The sequence below is a fragment of the Camelus dromedarius genome, chromosome 2 (assembly GCF_036321535.1).
Source record: "Camelus dromedarius isolate mCamDro1 chromosome 2, mCamDro1.pat, whole genome shotgun sequence".
NCBI lineage: Eukaryota > Metazoa > Chordata > Mammalia > Artiodactyla > Camelidae > Camelus > Camelus dromedarius.
Window position 1 is genome coordinate 7133002 of NC_087437.1, and position 18969 is coordinate 7151970.

At 38.5% G+C, this 18969-nt stretch overlaps 1 long non-coding RNA gene across 1 annotated transcript in view; it reads left to right on the forward strand.

The window, feature by feature from the left end:
• The first annotated feature begins 401 nt into the window (after window positions 1–401).
• LOC135318791 (uncharacterized) overlaps window positions 402–18969 on the forward strand; it is a 38316-nt gene continuing 19748 nt past the window's right edge. Inside the window, exon 1 of the long non-coding RNA XR_010377151.1 lies at window positions 402–620. This is a non-coding gene — a long non-coding RNA (uncharacterized LOC135318791). The remainder of the gene's footprint in view (window positions 621–18969) is intronic.

Below are 18969 nucleotides of genomic sequence, written 5' to 3' on the forward strand. Positions count from 1 at the left end.
CCATTCTTATTGTCTTGTTCCACTGATGGGGAGGCTGACCCCTGGGAAGTAAGCACCTTGCTGGGCTCCAGACCCAGCCAGCCTGAGTCTCCCCTCTTCATCCCAAGTATGCTTTGCTATCTTTGCAAAGATGTGTTTCTTTTCCTCCCTCGACTGCTGAACTCAGCTTCTACACCATACTTTTTTTTTTTAAATGATAAAATTGTGTTCTGATGTTCACCCTGATTTCAAATTGCTTTAAAATCAAAGTGATTTAAAACTGTCCCTTGTAAGTGGCCCAGGATGCAGCTGTGGGAGCACCACTGGGTCCCTGGATATCACAGTAAGTATCTCACATCACACCATCTAAAAACTCCCTACCTAACAGCCTGTATTGCAGGCAGTTTTTATCACAATAAACAGGGGGCACTCTGTGTCTCACAGAGCCTCCCGTTCCAATACCAAGAAACAAATCCATCCAGCAGAGCAGCTTTCTTCCTACTTCCACACCTAAAGCGAGCCCTGGGGTGAAGGCACCCTCTGACACTCTCTCGAAAAGAACAGACGAGACAGAATGGCAGGAGGACACATTCAGATGACATTTGAGAGTTAACCGGCAGAGGAACTCCTGAGGCGGTCGGGTAAGATCAGATTTTCTCTGTTGCCTATTTCCTTTCAATTTTACCACTTTCCAAAGTTAATTCCTTGAACTCAGGGGGCCCTTTTGTGCAGGAAGAGGATATTCTACTTACACTAAGGCTGTCCTTGATTGAGCTACACTTACTGGGAGTCCTTCATCTTCATCTCCATAGGGGTGGCTGCTCACTGCCAAGTGTAGAAAAACAATGGTACCATGTAACTCGGCAACCAGGGACCATGAGGCCAAGGACACTGAAGGATGGATGATGAAATGAGACCAGAGGGCAAAGCATCATGGGTATGGGAAACAGAATGTACTTGAGAGCAGAGCAGTTTGCTATTGTTCACAGCTCGAGCTGGATGAGAGCCTTTTCGTTCCAATTTCTTATATAATACCCTCCATTTATGAGTAGATAGAAGGAGAATGTTTAGGTGGAGGCAACCACATATAGCAGAAATCTCTGTTTAGTCATTTAACAAATATTTACTAAACACTCACCATGTCCTGGGCATTTTGCCAGATACAGAAGTAGAAAGGATTATAAGACACAGTTTCTGAATTTGAGGCACTCATAGCCTAGTGGGGAACACGGACTTGTAAACAAACTATTGCAATCTAGTGTGATACATCCTGGTATAAATGTCAGTGTCAACTTATAAAAAGAACCCAAAGAGGATGGGATGTTCTGTTTGGGAGGGCTCAAGATTTTCTATAAAGATTTTTTGTTGTTGTTTCCTTGGAAATAAAATAGTGACTAGTGTTCAACAACGTTTGGTAGGATAGATTTACGGAGATCTGCAAGGATGGTGCCATCTATTGTCAGGCATAAAATTAATTTGAAGTTCAATTAATTTCATCTTCACTGCTTATTTTTGGCTTCTCAACATAATCCATTCAGCTCCCTTGCACCATTAGCCTCCTAGACAGGAAAAGGCCTCCTGATCTATTCCTACCTCATTTTTCTGGGTTTGCCCCCAAATGGCTCCATTATGTTTCCACTTACACCAAAATGCCCATAGTCCTCAAATGTCTTTCTTTGTGTGCCATCTCTGATCTTTTGTACATACTAATTCTTCTACCTGGACAAATGCCTAACCAAATCCAATCCATTCTTTTAAGGGTCCACCCAATATTGCCCCTTCTAAGAGCAGTGTATCTGGAAATAAAGTCTTCCTCTTTGAATATTTGGAGTGCAATGCTTTGGTCTCCCCTATCTCACTTATTACACATTTAGGTTGCAGGTATTTTTGTCTTTAAATTATCCATGATTTCAAACTAGGTCCCATGTGACTTTTTTAAGAGCTAGCACACTGGCTGGGACACTAATGGATTCAGCACATTTGGCAAATAAATGTACTAGTGGAAAGAGATGATAATTTGTTAGAAAACTTCAAAACTTTGTTAGACCAACTGTGAGCAAGTCAAAAATGCTCTATAAAGAGACAAGATACGTTCCAGAATTACCCAACAAAGAAAGGCGAGCGAAGATGTGAGTACTCAGGACCAGCCGGCGTCCTGGGTGTGTCATCACAGAGTGCTCCACGGGTGGCTTAATGCTCTTCTGTCGCCATCTTGAATTCTTAATAACTTTCTAACAAGAGGCCATACATTTTCAGTTTGCTCTGGCTTCTGAAAATTATGTATCTGGTCTTGGATCCAGTTTAAGAAACAGTTTCAAGATTCAGAAGAGTTAGTAAGAACCTTTACATACTAGCCCTTGTTTATAACCTGGAGGTTAACAATTGAAAAAGCCAAGATGGTCTGCATCATGTCCCTGCAGAGGTCACTGGATGCTATTTTCTCTGTGTTTTGGGTCTTTTCTCCACCCTCAAGAACAGTTATGCCTTTTGTTAAATGATGGGGGTGGTAAGTGGATGTAAGGTGGTATATTGGCTTGCTAGGGTTGCTCTAGCAGAATACAGGCACACCTCGTTTCATTGGGGTTCACTTTATTGCTCCTTTCAGATACACATTTTTTATAAATTGAAGGTTTGTGGCAACTCTGCATTGGACAAGTCTACTGGTGTCATTTTCCCAACAGCATTTTGTCATTTCATGTCACTGTCTCATACTATTTCATACTTTTTCATTGCTATTATATTTCTTATGGCAATCTGTGATCTGTGATCTTTAATGTCACTACTGCAAAGAGATTGTGACTCACGGAAGGTTCAGATGAGGGTTAGCATTTATTTAGTAATAAATTTTTTTTAAATTAAGGTATGCAAATATTTTAAAGATAGAATGTTATATGCATTATATAAACTTAACAGTATAGTGTAAACACAGCTTTTATATGCTGTGTTTTCAGAGAAATTGGTGTTAACTTGCTTTATTGCAGTGGTCTGGAACTCAGCTGCAGTATATCTGAGGTCTGCCTGCACCATAGTTCTGGAGGCTGAATGCCCAAGGTCAAGGCAGGGTTGGTTCCTTCTGAGGGCTGTGAGGGAAAATTTGTCCCATGTTTCTCTCCTAGGTCCTAACAGCCTTAACCTTCCTTGGCTTGTAGATGGTGTGTCCCTCTTTCTTTACATCTGTCTGTGTGTCTGTGTCTGACTTTCCCCTTCTTGTAAGAATACCAGTCATACTGGATTAGGGTCCCCTAGACTTTAACTTGATCACTTCTGTAAATACCCAATTTCCAAATAAGATCATTCTGAGACACTAGAGGTTGGACTTATACATTTTTGGGGGTGCGGGTGGGGGGACAAGTCAACCAATAATAGATGGATCTATGTCATACAGAATTGTTTTTATATTAAATTCTTTTTGGCACAAGGTTGGATAAGACTGAATGGAATCTCTCATTTCTCGGTGGTATTCTAAAGGGACCACGACTTCTCTACTCCTTTCCCTTAGAATCTTACATTCTCTCAGCATGCACAAGGTGTCATTAGGATTCTAAGAGATAACTTAGCCCTCGGGTTGACCCCTGGTTCTTATGGTTTCGCGTAGGAGGCACAGCTTTCTAGACCAGCAGTGGACCCTAAAGGTAACCCAATACCTTTGTTTCGCTAACGAAGAAATCCAAGTCCAAGAGGTTAAAATAATTTGCTGCAGAGCACTGAGCTAATTAAAGGCAGAAGTGGAATCAAAGCCATGCCATTTAACTCTGAACATGGGAGCTTTTAAGTATATCACTGTTTTCATATATACAAATACGTACCCTGAAATCTTTAGGTGGTGGGGAGGAGGGCAGAGCTCAGTGGTAGAGTGCATGCTTAGCATGCATGAGGCCTTGGGTTTAATCCCTGGTACCTCCACTAAAACTTAAAAAAAAAAAAACCTTTAGGTAGAAAAGTTTTCAGATACACACTGCTTGTGTTTCCTTACTAAGGCTTGCAGCAAAGGTTGTAAATGCTCACACTCACAGGAGCAATGCAGATCGTGGAGATGAATCAGCCAGGTTGGGTGTAACAGGCGGTTGTGAAAAACTGAGGAACACACAGGCTCTTTCTATAAAAGGTAGGGGGGAGGGTGCTGCCCTGTGGAATTACGTGCTCACTTCCCCAGATCTTCTGTTATTTAAAGGAAGCCTAAGAATCTGGATTTTATTTAGAATTTTTCAACTTTTCAGTGGGGGAAAAATATATATATATATATAGCATATATAAAAGGGTTAGGGTTATATATATTATATAAAAATATATAAAAACATTATATTTTTTATATTAAAAAATATATATATAATGTTAAGAAGCATTGTATAAGCCAAATAAAATCTGTCAGAGGGCCTGGACAGTTAATATATATAATATTGATATATATATAAACATTATTTATATAAAGCATTATATATAATTAATATATAAACACAATATTTTATATGTAATATATCATATTATATATAAACATTATTTATATAAAAACCTTTTTATATAAAAATATGTATAAAATGTTAAGAAGCATTGTGTAAGCCGAATAAAATCTGTCAGAGAGCCTGGCCAGCTGTAAGCTTCTGAGTCATGCTTTTACTCCTTTCTTACTCATCTAATAATTCCTTTGCTCACTGGATGTTGCTAGATTTAAGAGCACAAAGCCATCCTCAGAAACAAATGGACTCACCTTTGGCAACGCACACTCAAGGCTTCCTGTGGGATGTCCCCAAGCTCTCCTTCACGGCTTTGCATACCCTGAGAACGTGGGTCTTTGTAAAGAGTAACAAAGTTTGTATGATGAGTAGCCACTGGGACGGAATGATTTGTTGTCTTCATGTTTGAATTTCACAGACCATCGGAAGAACTTTGTGAGAAGGACATCTATTTCTCGGTTTGGGTGACGGTTCAAGACTTCAGCTTCTTGAGGGTGAATTTCCGGTTTCAAACATTTTCCAGCAGGGGGGCCATCTAAGGCTTAGTGTGGTACTGTTTGTCCAGGTGGTTTATCGTAAAATAGTGCCAACAATGAGCTCAAACCTCATGTACTTAACCTCCTCTTAGTTCTCCAGGGCAAGGTGAAATTTGGGGGGTTTCATCTCTAATTTTACCGCTGGAGATGGAGTGAAGAAAATCTGTGTCCTCCTTTAAAGAGCAAGTCGCTCACTCACCACCTGCACAAAAAGCCTGCCAGGTTTACATCATTCAGTGACCCCTTTGCCTCTCCTGGATTTTTCACCTGTGTGAAGCGACCTTCCTTGGTTTGTCTGCAAGTACTATTCCGACGATGCTGCGGGGGGGGTATTTTCCATAGTGGAAAAAACGACTTTGGAGCTTTGAAGCTCTTGAGCTAAGGTGGCATTCTTCAGACAATGTACACTGTATTCTTTCCCTTTCTTTCTTCTCCCCTGTCAGGCACGCAGGCACTCTGGTGGCATTTTTCATTCCGCACTGTGCAGAAATTGTGTGGAAGACAATAGGCTTGTTTCTAATTTGGTGTTTCCAAAAGCTTGGCAAAATAGAAATAAGTCTGTATTCAAAGTTGAAAAAGAGCATGTAAATAGCAATAACTGAAATTTGTGATTAAACAATTAACAAAAAAGAACCTTATGAAGTCATTAAAAAGTATAAAGAAGGAGGCACTTCCTGCTTGATCATTACTGGGTTTGAACTGTGATTATTGAACACTGAGCACCAGCCACGTGGGAGACAGCCTGTGAGCTGCGGAGTGGGAAACAGTCCTTCCTAGTGGCATTCTCATCAGCGTTTCTTCCCGGCAAGAAAACCTGAAAAAGTTTTAGGTAGCACTCTGTAGAGATATAGGAACAAGGAAAGGGACCCTAGACACCATGACTACTGGGGACCAAGGTAAAAGGAGTATCAGCTTTGGAGCAAAACAGACAGACTTGAGTGTGAATCTGGTCTCCCCTCTCCTTATCTCTGGGACCTGGGGCAAGTCATTTAATTTCTCTCAACCTTAGTTTCTTCATCTATAAAATGGGAGTCTCATTACATCTCTCACAGAAACGTCATCATCACTGATGATGCTCTAAGTAAAACCAAAGAACATCTGAAATCCTCAGGGAAAGCTCGCCATCTTCTTCACGATTATTGCTACTCACCGTCTTCATCCCTAACTGTCTCATTGTCTTAACATTGATTAATTCTAAGGATATTTAAATGTCATAAAGAATTCGAGAAAGAGGAATTTAAAGGGATCAGGGAAAAGTGTACCAGTCAACTAGGATTATGTTATTTCATTTGGCACAAAGCCAAGGAAATGTTCAGCTGTCAGTTAAAAATGTAACACCTGCCTTTCCCCTCTCTTTAATACATTCTTTAACGTAGCGTGGTGGAAGACATCCAGCTAGACTCAGAGCATGCCTTTTAATTTGCAGTTTTGAGCATCCAGATTCCAGAAGGAAGCCAAGTTTTGGACCCATAAACAGTGAAGGAATTTGGAGGCTTGCGCCCACCGTGTTTAAAGGGAACAGTCCCGTAGACAAACGCATTTGTAATATAGTTTGCTCGAGATTTATCTCTGCTCATAGAGAGTGACATTTTCCCCCATGAATAGTAACAGATGCAAGTAGAAAATTGTGTAAGAAGGGCTTAGGAGAGATAAGGATATCTTCACTTGTGAGAGATGAAATTCGTGAGGGGAGAGCTGAGAACAAAAACTGTCTTCCACAGTGGGGAAGGTATTTATTTGATGACCTAATGCAAATACTATACACTTTTGAAAGTGCTTGATATTACAGGTATCATTTTCTAGTGTGCACGCCTCTCAGCACATTTGCTATTTTATTTTCATACACACAATCGGCACTAGAAGTGGAGAGCGTTCTGGATAAGGAATTATACAAACATGGAAGATGTAGGTGCCCCATAGAGGGGCTGGCCTGCCCATGCCTGCCAAAGGAATACAGCAGGCAGTGCAGGGGAGTTCAAACAGGCAAGAACGCTGGATGTGGCCACTTCTTACAAATAGATGTAATTTTTAAAAAGAATTTAAAATGTCCAGTACAGTGTTTGGAACATAGGAGACACTTAATAGTTGGAAATTAGTGGGGACAGTGTAGCTCAGTAGTAGAGTGCCAGCTTAGCATGCACGAGGTCCTGGGTTCTATCCCCAGTACCTCCATTTAATTAAAAAAAATAAGTGAATCAATCAATCAATCAATCAACCAACCAACCAACCAACCAATCCTAATCCCCCCCAAAATAAAACAAAAACAAAAATTTTAAAAAAGTTGAAAACTCATTTTTATTACTCTCTTTTCTTTCAGGAAGTATGACATTATTGTTGGCTAAAGGAGCATTAGAGACTATTTACTGAGCACCTATTATGGCCCATGAATCTCCTAAAGAAAATCCTTTTTGCTTGCATCAGAGCACTTAAATTTTTTCCTTTTTCCTTTTTTTCCTGGATATTTATCTTCCTTGGGTTCCTGGGATAGACTTCTCTAAAGCTGGCCACCCTAAGGGGGGTTTTCAGATTTCTCCTGTGGCCCTCATCAGTTACTTCGAGCGGCCAAAAGTCTAGCTGGGGTGAGACTTGGCCTTTGTGTGTTCCCTTCCCAATAGCTGTTCCTTTCAACTCCCTTTTGTGTACAACTTTGCTTTCTAACTGTTCCTCTTCATCTTTCTTGATAAAAGCTAGATTGGCCAACAATGGGGTGTCGCCCAAGGAATCTGCTTTTTTAACAAGCTCCCAGGTGGTGCCAAGGTTGCTGGTTCATAGACCACACTTTGAATAGAAGAAATCAGGAGACTCTCCTAATAGGATATCTATTCAAATCATACATTCTTCAGATTGTATGGCTCAGAGGAATAATCAGAGGTTTTGGCAAATATTGAGCCCTTGTTGTTTGCAGCACGAATGATAACATGGTCATCTAAAGTACATATAGATGGAAAACTATATATAGGTTAAAGTCCTTTTGAGTAGGTGAAAGCTTTAAGTTACTCTTTTTTTGTTGACTTTCCTCAATTATTGTCCAAAATATAAGTTTAAGACAACGACAAAAACAAAGTTTTATAACTCAGCCATCAGTTGTTACAAATAGATTTTCTATCCCAGGCTTATGAACCATGTTTAATGCACAACCTATTGGGCTAGTATTTTTTTAAATTGAATTATAGTCAGTTTACAATGTTGTGTCAATTTCTCATGCACAGCATCATGTTTCAGTCATACATGTGCATACATATATTCATTTTCATATTCTTTTTCATTATAGGTTACTATAAGATTTTAAATATAGTTCCCTGTACTATACAGTATAAACTTGTTGTTTACCTATTTTATACATAGAGGTTGGCATCTGTAAATCTCAAACTCCCAATTCATCCCTTCCCATCCCCTTTACCCCCTGGTAACCATAAGATTTTTTTCTACATCTGAGTCTGTTTCTGTTTTGTAAATAAGTTAATTTGTGTCTTTTTTTAAGATTCCACATATGAGTGATATCATATGGTATTTTTCTTTCTCTTTCTGTCTTACTTCACTTACAATAATGATCTCCAGGTCCATCCATGTTGCAGCAAATGGCATTATTTTATTTTGTTTTTTTTATGGCTGAGTAGTATTCTATTGTATAAATACACCACAACTTCTTTATCCAGTCATCTGTCGATGGACTTTTAGGTTGTTTCCATGTCTTGGCTATTGTAAATAGTGCTGCTGTGAACATTGGGGTGAATCTATTTTTTTGAATTAGAGTTCCCTCTAGATATATGTCCAGGAATGGGATTGCTGGATCATATGGTAAGTCTATTTTTGGTTTTTTAAGTTTTCCATAGTGGCTGCACCAAACTACATTCCCACCAATGGTGTAGGAGGGTTCTCTTTTCTCCACACCCTCTCCAGCGTGGACTTTTGAATGTTGGCCATTCTGACAGGTGTGAGGTAATACCTCATTGTAGTTTTGATTTGCATTTCTCTGATAATTATTAATGAATTCTTTTCCTTGTCTGATCAGTGCATTTCAGGAGTGAGCACAGTTGTTTATTTTGGAGACTGAGGAATGTGTTTGTAGGTCTGATGAAGAACTAGAAGCTCTTCACCCTCAAAGGATGTCTGTACCCATTTTGTAGAGAATTGTACAGGAGTGTATTATTGTGGGATGGGTAATGGTGGTCTCCTTCCACACTTGGCAATTTCATAGCAACAGTACAGCTGCGTACTATGGGAAACCACCCAAATACTTGGCAGAAGTAGAATACCAGTGTTTCACTTCTAATTAAACTTGTTGATTTTATTTTTTTCTTTGTGTGTGTATGGCCTTAGTTCAGGTTTGAGTTCATTCTGTGATACAAAGACTGAAGGCATGCAAAATATAAAGTATGCAAAGAAAATCTATTTTTAATGTTCTGGACTCATTTTTTCCCCCTGAATTTTCTTACCTTCTTTTTGAGGGGGTTGGGGCAGGGGGAGGTAATTTATTTTATTTATTTTTAGAGGAGGTACTAGGGATTGAACCCAGGACCTTGTGCAAGCTAAGCATGCGTTCTACCACTTGAGTTCTACCCTTCCTCTCCTTCCTTCTTTTTATCTATCCCCTCAGATTAGGCACCTATTGCCTTATTTTCCCTCCCTTCTCTCTTTTATGCAAGATTCTTAGGGAATAATCTACTATCAGCTATTGGATATTAGATTATGGATAAATAGAAATCATTGTTGCTTTTTCAAAGTATATTTACACTTAAAAGTCTCATTTTGATTGGAATTGGAAAAATGATGTCTCAGTTATTGGAAAATTAGGCGTTAATGAGCTGATAGCACCAGAGGAACATTATAGAGCTTCTGGTTTGAGCATAAGGTGATAGTGGGGTAGGGATTTTTTGAAGACTAAAATAACCATTCCAGTTGGCTTGGGAGATCTTTGGGACTTAACTAAATTTATAATTAGTCCACAACTGATCAATACCACGTGCTCCTGTTGGCCAAAGACTCTTCTTCCCCTCCACCCCCAAAATGATTGACAACTGAGAAAGATAATTCAGATTTCCAAATGAAGACAACATTGCATCTTGCAAAAATGTCTTCAAATTTCATTACTTTCTCTCACTCCATTTTATGTTCAGGTGTTTTGTTAGAAAATGATTGCAGGATCAGGGGAAAATGTTAAAAAGGGGAAAACCAAAGATAAGGTAGCTTTTTTGTTCATTCATTTATTCTTTCAAATATTTATAGAGTACCAAGGACTAGATGGCATAGGGGCTACAAAGAGTAATTTTTTTCCCCTTTGAGGAAAATAATACAATCTTAAAGGGCCCATGAAAAAAAAAAAAGATTAAGAAAACACTCCAAAATTTCATTCAGAAAAATATCTGACAAATACCTGGGCACCATGTTGAGCATGGTGACTTGGGCGTGTAGACCGTTGTAAGTGGTTTCCAGTGGACATGTGTGGGGTCCAACCTGTCCAGCCTAATGAGGCAGCCCTGTGATGCTTACTTTAGGGGCAATGAAAAAGAATGACTTTTTGTCTTCAAAATACTTCTCAAGATATCCTTTCTCGTTTGTTAGTATGATAACCATGTTCTGTCTCATTCTTCAGTAAATCCACAAAAAATGTCAAATTGATTCAAATGCTCTAAAATCTTTTCTCTTTAAAGTTCACTTTTCATGGATTTTGTAGTTCATATGGGGGGAAAACTGAAAAAAAGGGGGTTTTTGGAGTAACTTCTGGTGACTCTAGATTTTCCTTATTATAGATTTTAAGACTGTTGAAAGCGACGACTTTCTTCCCACTGGATGGAAACTGTTCAGCTCTCCCCTCCAGACACAGATTGCTCTCTAGAGTCAAAAGTTTGGCCTCTTTTATGCAAAGTAGATTTTTTTTTAAAGCACAAATTGAGCTAGTAAGGTAAAAGGCTGAGTAGATCCTGTTCAGTCACCAAAAAACAAAATCATCAATGCCTTTCCATTGTGCTTTATTATTATTTTTTTAAACAAAGCAACTCCTCCCAGCTAAACGTGGGCTGTTCACTTGGGCCAGGGCAAACACACAGCTATCAGAGGTTTCTGTGAGTAATTAGTAATGTGAACGCAGTCATCGCATTCTGAGATGTGTACATATCTATCCGAGCAGAGGGGAAATTGTGTAATTAATTTTGAAGCTGTTATGATGTTTCAATTGATTTGGATCAGAAAAAGGAGAACAATTAAGAAGAATCAGAAAACAATATCCCGTTTAGTATTCTAAGGGGAAGAGAAAAATTAAATAGGAGTTTAATTGAAAAATTCTGATCTATATGAGGGAAATGGAATGTCGCATAAGAAGGAATCCTGGCTTCTTATGTGAGCACTAATACTGGGCCAGCATCTTGGCCAAAAAATGTCTAAATTCTAATGGTCACAGAGCCCTCAATAGAGAGGGGAGGACAGACAGTCAAAGTATTAAAACCATTTCAGGTACTGAATTTATCCCGAATTTTTACCTGAATAGCATCCTTCTGGAATGATTCCATTGGGAAAACATTGGGAAAATATTACTCTGTATTAATTCCTAATACAAAGTATAAAATGTTGTCATTGTTTTAGTCATTCCATGGCCTCTTATGGGTCATTTTGCTTTCTTTGGGTGGCCCTTTAACCATGGGAACTGGAATAAACATACTTGTTTTCATAACCTAGATCCTTCTGAAAACACCATTAGCAACTTATAGGTCCATGGAAAAAGCATATGGATATGTTTCCAGATTCATGATATAGGGTACAATTTTTAAAAAAATTAATCCAATTTAAAGTTTTCAAAACAATCTTGCGTATAATAGCTAAAATCATGTGGTGGAAAAATTGTTTTGTTTTTATATATGTGTATCAATTACTTGCTATTTATTGTTTATTTATTGTGTATACAATGCTTCTTTTATTATTTATTTATTTTAATATGTGTTTATTGAAGTACAGTCAGTTTACAATGTTGTGTCAATTTCTCATGTACAGCTCAATTCTTCAGTTATACGTGAACATACATATATTCATTTTCATATTCTCTTTCACCACAAGTTACTACAAGATACTGAATGTGGCTCCCTGTGCTATACAGTATAAACGTGTTATCTATTTTATATATATCAGTATCTGCAAATCTCAAAATCCCAATTTATCTCTTCCCACTCCTTTCTCCCTCTGCTAACCATAGGTTTGTTTTCTATGTCTGTGAGTCTGTTTCTGTTTTATAAATAAGTTCATTTGTCTTTTTTTTTTTTAAGATTCCACATATAAGTGATCTCATAGGGTATTTTTCTTTCTCTTTCTGGCTTATTTCACTTAGAATGACATTCTCCACGTCCATCCATATTGCAGCAAATTGCACTAGTTTATTATTTTTTATGGCTGAGTAGTATTCCATTGTATAAATATACCACAACTTCTTTATTCAGTCATCTGTTGATAGACATTTAGGTTGTTTCCATGTCTTGGCCATTGTAAATAGTGCTGCTATGAACACTGGGGTGCAGGTGTCTTTTTGAATTAAGATTCCCTCTGGATATATGCCAGGAGTGAGAATGCTGGATCATAGGGTAAGTCTATTTTTAGTTTTTTGAGGAATCTCCATACTGTTTTCCATAATGGCTGTACCAAACTACATTGCCACCAACAGTGTAGGAAGGTTCCCTTTTCCCCTCATCCTTTCCAGCATTTATCATTTGTGGACTTTTGAATGATGGCCATTCTGACTGGTGTGAGATGATACCTCATTGTAGTTTTGATTTTCATTTCTCTGATAATTAATGATATTGAGCATTTTTTCATGTGCCTATTGGCCATTCGTATATATTCACTGGAGAATTGCTTGTTTAGGTCTTCTGCCTATTTTTGGATTGAGTTGTTTGTTTTTTTTGCTATTAAGTTGTATGAGCTGTTTATATATTCTGGAGAGTGTCCACTATGTTTCTAACTATATTTCCTACTGCTGTTTCATCAGTTCTTGCTAGAAAAAATGCAGGGATTTCCTTGTGTCCACTGTCCTCATAATTCCCTTGTGAGCACAGATTTTTCAGGAAAATCAACTCCAGCCTTGGAACCCCAAACCCATGACTTTTGAAACTCTACTGAACTAATGATGAGAGAAATACAGATAAGAAAATATATATCATATCAACCACATATTCTACTGCTTAACAGTTTGTTTTAAAAATAATGGCAGGCCTATAAATTCTGGCAGAAGTTTTGTCTTAAAAAGAGACTAAAATTAGTATGCAGTAAGTTTTGTCCAAATTGTATAATTCATTTTCTTCTGATAAGTATAGTTGCATGACTTCAAATCTTCTCATGAGCTGATTTATTAGATTAGATTCTTTTTGGCTAATCACCTAAGAAGATTGGAGTCAAAAGAAAAGAAATGGATAAAAGTTCATCTGCTACAAATACAACCATTTCTGGCTCCTGTTCGATAAATGTGTGGCCAGGAGGTCGAATTCTCCTTTCTTGTGAGTTTGGAATTTTGGTTTCCTTGAATTCAGATGACTCACTAGATTGGGAGAGCGCATTTCACACAGGTTGGAGAAGATGAGGGGTCTTTTCTGCCTTCAAAAATCTGATGTGCCAAGTTCAGTATAGAGGGTAAATCAACAGAGCCCTGTGAATGGTGATTTGGGAAACAACCTGTTAGAATGTGCAAGATTATGTCTATTTCATTACCTCCTGTTAGAATTCATTAGATAAAAGATCTGTTTTTGTTCATCCCATATTAAAGTATGCATAAATTTTAGGCTCCTTGAGAATGTTGCCTGATAGTTAATCTTTTCTCAGCTCCTTTGCAATCTTTTTGTTTTTCTCTCTCTAATACCAAAAAGAGGTCCAGGGGAAACAGCTTGTGGTGCATTCTTGGGGGATTTCAGGTACTTTCACACACTCTAACCAACAATTTGATGATAGAATAAAAAGAACACAAATGATTAGAAGCCACTCAGTATCTACAAGCAAGATTCGATGGATGTGCTTACAAAACCTTGAACTGTTCTCATATTTCTGTTCTGTCCATGCATCAGCCTCTTTTTCTTTCTGTCTCAGAACTGGGTTCTCCTCACGTCTTTCCTGGCTACACCGCAGAGAGATGATTTTTATGTCCTTCCTTGAAAGGAGAGTGTCTTGTTGGGTGGCTGTCATTTATCCTGTAACATAAAACTTCCTCCTCGGACCCTTTCTTCTTCTGGAAAGTAGCTGTTCTGAGGATGTCATATGTATTTCAACCTGATGATCATGAGTCAAAGTGGTGCGGAGCTTAAATTACAATCTTTTCAAAAAACAGTACCATTTTTTACAAAAAAAAGTTGGGGTTTCCTCTAATTATATAATAAAAAAGACTTTAGGTGTAAGATGCTGGGAAATCCGTGTTTCTTCCCACTAATCACCCGTTGCTTTTTTAGTCCTTTCCCTGGATAACAGAATGAATATACTACAGAAGCCTTCTTACCTGGTCACTAAGGCCTCTGTCTCCTTGGCAACGAAACTTTTCCAAGATTACAGAGAAAATGTTTCCTTCAGCCCTGGAGCTGTTTTAATGCTTTCAAATGTCAGAAGAAAAGATTCGATAGTCCCATGGGTGCTGGTGTGAAGGTGGGCAAGAGACAATATTTAAAAACATGTTTAGTCAATTCTTCACAGGCAGCAACCTTCAAAGTGTGCGCACATTAAAAAAAATAGCATAAATCAGTTGTGGAAGAGGTTTCGAGCTTAAGTAGAGGGAGAATCCCCTATTTGGCTGCCTCCAAAGCACTGGGTGTGGGACTTCCTGCATTCTGGTACCCCTCCATTGTCAGGCTATAGAGACCTGTTTTTACAACTGCTGGGGACACAAAAGGCAAAGGAAGTTCAGCGCCCCTGAACGCTCACATTGACTTTCATCTTGTGTGCAAAAGAAGTTCAGTTTTTAACATTTCCCTATTACTTATTAGAGCTTTCTCATGAGCCCCCACTTACCAAATATCAATTTTAGGAGGTTACCTTTAACGAATCCTTAATCTGGACTTTGTCTTTAAGTAACCTGGTCTAATGGAGAGGATTTTTTTTTTCCAAACTGTTCTCCAGTCTTCAGACTCCAAGCCATTTTCCTTCCAAGAGCTGGGTGGAGGAAAGGGAATTGCTATCCCTCATGGTAGATGCTCAGGGCTTTGTTTGGCCATCTTATGCTTTTTCTGGGGTGATGATGTCTGAGGTGTGGCTGGTTCCATCCCTGCTGGACTCTAGTGCTGAAGGATGCCCCTGGTAGGCGTTGGGTTCTCTCCTCCATCTTGGTACAGTCAGAGCATAGTGGTCCCCCTCTTTCTGAGTCTTTGGGCACCCTTGGTGCTGTGGGTACTCCCAAAGGACACCAACATCTCCTGTCCTTCAGGCTCAACCCTGCTTTGTAGACCTCAGCTAGACCCTTTTTCTCCTGCCATAGTGACTCAGCCAGACCCTAAACTGCTTAGTGTGTCCACTGAAAACGTTTTTAATATCATTATATTTTAGTTGCAGCAGGGGTCCCAAGCAAGCAGTTTCATATTCACCATTTTAACATCAAAGTCCAACATTGGCAGACAAACCGTCTTACTCATCACCAACCACATAAGAGCACCGTGACTGATGTTTACCAGGCCACTCATGTATATCTGCTGAATGAATGAATTAGTGAGTGAATGAATGACCCCACTGAGTTCTTAAGGAATAGAAGTCTCTCTAGTCCAGCCAAATTTATCCTTAAATATTTATCAAGTGCATGCTCCAATTCACTCTTATTTAAGAAAGGACTTGATAAGCACCAAATCCTTTAGGTAAATTTGTCCCAGAAAAAAATTCAAAAGGCAGAGAGTATTCTAGAAGTGACTTGGTTAGACACCCCTGTGAGATTCTCTGTTACCTTGCCAGGAAAATAGTGGCCCATCATCAATACAGGTAATTGCTAAGACACATTGATAGAAAAGGCATCTTAATCAAAGATTCTATTGGAAACATATGTGAAACCATCCGATTTCTAGGCCACAGGGCAGTAACAACCTTCCTATCTAATTTATTTCTTATTTTTATGAGCATTTATTATTTGGAGAAACACTGCCTAATTAGACCAAGCACAGGGGAAAAGAGCATTAACGCTCTTTGCTCCTTGTTTGATGGAATGTGGCTGCAGAGACGGCAGTATGTTAAGGCTTCCATGGAACTTGTCTTCTAGGACTTCATAGACAGACAAGGAGCAGTCCTGGCTAAGTCCACTCAGGGTGGATACAGATGCTGTTAACCTGTTTCCCCCGGGGTATTGGTGCAGACTCAGATTCCTCTTGTTACTCAAACTTCTTGTCAGTCGATTCTTTCTGTCACTGAATCCCACCAGAAAGTGGAAAGTAGTAAGTGTCCACCAACAGATGAGTGGATGAAGAAATGGCAGGATATGCGTACAATGAAATACTCCTCAGCCATTACAGTGAAGGAATCCTGCCTTCAGCAACAACATGGATGGAATTTGAGGGCGTTATACTAGGTGAAATGAGCCAGACAGAAAGACCAACATTGGATGCTCTCACTTCCATGGGGATCTAAAAAAGCCAAACTCACAGAAACAGAGTAGAATGATGGTTGCCAGGAGTGGACGGTAGGGGAAAGGAGGAGATATTCGTCAAAGGGGACAACTCCCAGCTAGAAAGTGAATACGCTCTGGGGATCTAATGCATCACGTGGGGATTATAGTTAACAATATTGTACTATATGCACGTGGTGACTATAGTTAATTATATTGTATTATATACTTGAAAATTAAGAGAGTAGATTTTAAATGTTATCACCACACACACAAAATGGTAATTATGTGAGAGGATAGAAGTCTTAACTAACCTTATTGTGCTAATCATTTTGCAACATAGATATGTATCAAATCACCACATTGTACACCTTAAACTTACATACATTGTAGGCCAATAACATCTCAACATAGCTGGAAAAAGACTTACATGACTTGTGGAAAAAAAAGTGAAAAGTCGAACATTAAATACAAGATAAAAAAGAAAAAAAATTAAAGAGAAAACTGAAATTGCCATTAGAAATAATAGCATATAAATTCTGAAGGAAGTACAACTTCTTTCTTCTTGCAGCAAAAGGTGAAACCTTAACATGAAAGTAGCCGGGTATAAGACACTCCAAATTTTGGCTCAAATCAACCTGTCCACGGATTAAGATTTTCTGATTTTTTTTTTTATTGAGTGTATGTTATTGAGCTGGAAAAAAAAAGACTTAATTCAAAAGCATGACTGGTTGCATAGAGGAAGTGCTACATGTTTAATAAATAGTTCTGACTATAATTCAGTGTATTCTCAGGGGGGTTTCCACGAGACAGGACAATATATACTGTGTGGTTTGTCTTTTTATACTGGTTATTGACAGATTTTAAAAAATTCTCATCTATACTATTGTTTTCACTGTATTCTTTATAATATTGCACAGAAAACATGCTACTATTAAATCATTTGATAAACCATGGGCTTATTTGATAGATGTACAACTGTTGTCTATGTTATTTTCCAATAGCATCAGAATCAAATCAATGGACATGTTATTAAGAAATATCTTTAGTAAAATAATTCAAGCTGTATGTGGTATATAGCAGTTGTACATCAGAGTTGACACCATGTCCATTCCAACAGTTTGCTTTAATTAATGGAGATTTATTTATTAATAATGTATTTTTTATTTTATTTATTTGAATGCTTTTTTATTTTTATTTTTAAAATTTATGTTATGAACACTAATTTATGAATGTTCACAACTGAGAACAGAAAAGTTTCCAGCTGAGGTCTCTCAACCATCGCTGGCTGGCTTTTTCTTAGGGTTCTTTCCCATTTGGTTGAATTTTTCCAGTCTTTGCTCTCCTTTGTTTTTTGCCTCCTTTGTTTTTTGCCACCTTTGTTGACACCTGGAAGATTCTTTATTTAGTGTTTTGCTTGCTTGTTTTAGCTCAGCTGGCCTGGAGGGGAGGGCTGGAGTGGCAAATTGGGATTAACAAGGTTGACAGCTGCACCTTTTCATGAGTGGCATGGTCTTTGGACCACATCTTGAAAACTCAGGAGGGTAGAAGCCAGAAGCCCACACAGTCACACCCACATGTGACCTTCCAAACAGAGTTCTGTTGAGGCCCCTTCTGTCACATGAGAATTATGAGATGGTGGCTTTGACCACACCATGGCATCACTAGTAGGGAGGGGACCGAGACTGAGTCTTCACTGCCAGGCCCTGGCAGGGAATCCCTTTGGCACCAGTTAATTAAGAGATACGTTATCTGCAGCTAACTCCAATGCTATCCATCATGAGATATTCTGATGTCAAATTCCTTTTGACTTTTTCTGATAACCCTTTAATTATTTACTAGACTAGAGATGTTCTAGGGCTTGGAAGGGTGGGGGGAAGAAAGCTGACATATCTGAACAAGTGAGTAATTTATAATGGAACTAAAATATTCATAAAATGACAAGTCAGATACTTCAATTAACACCATACCTTCTATTTCTGTTCCTGATGGTAAATTGAAGCCTCCAAATAATGTTTGTTTTATAGTGGAGGATGCATTTCTGAACTGAGCTGGAAAATTTAAAGTCACTACCTTTGTGCTCAGCTGATCTCTTTAAAGCCAGGATAGGAAACGGATTCTTAATACATCTACTATAAATAGTAGACATGGCAACTCTGTTTAGTGAATTCACTTTCTAAGCCACTGATTCTTCAGGAGTCCCAGGGAGGCAGGTCACCTATTTAACTTGGTTATCTGGCATCATTTTGCATTGGTTTGTTATGTTAGGGCTCAGGGACACAGAACTGGATAAATCAAAATCCTTAGTTCATTATACATTCTTATAATTGGTCTTTGTATGGCTCCATTTGATTTAGTTATGCAGTTGGCTAATTAATTATTTAAAATATGTAAGCAGTACTTGCATAAGCTTCAAACAAAACAAAGTGAAATCTTGGTAATAACCAACAACTAACTATGTATCCTC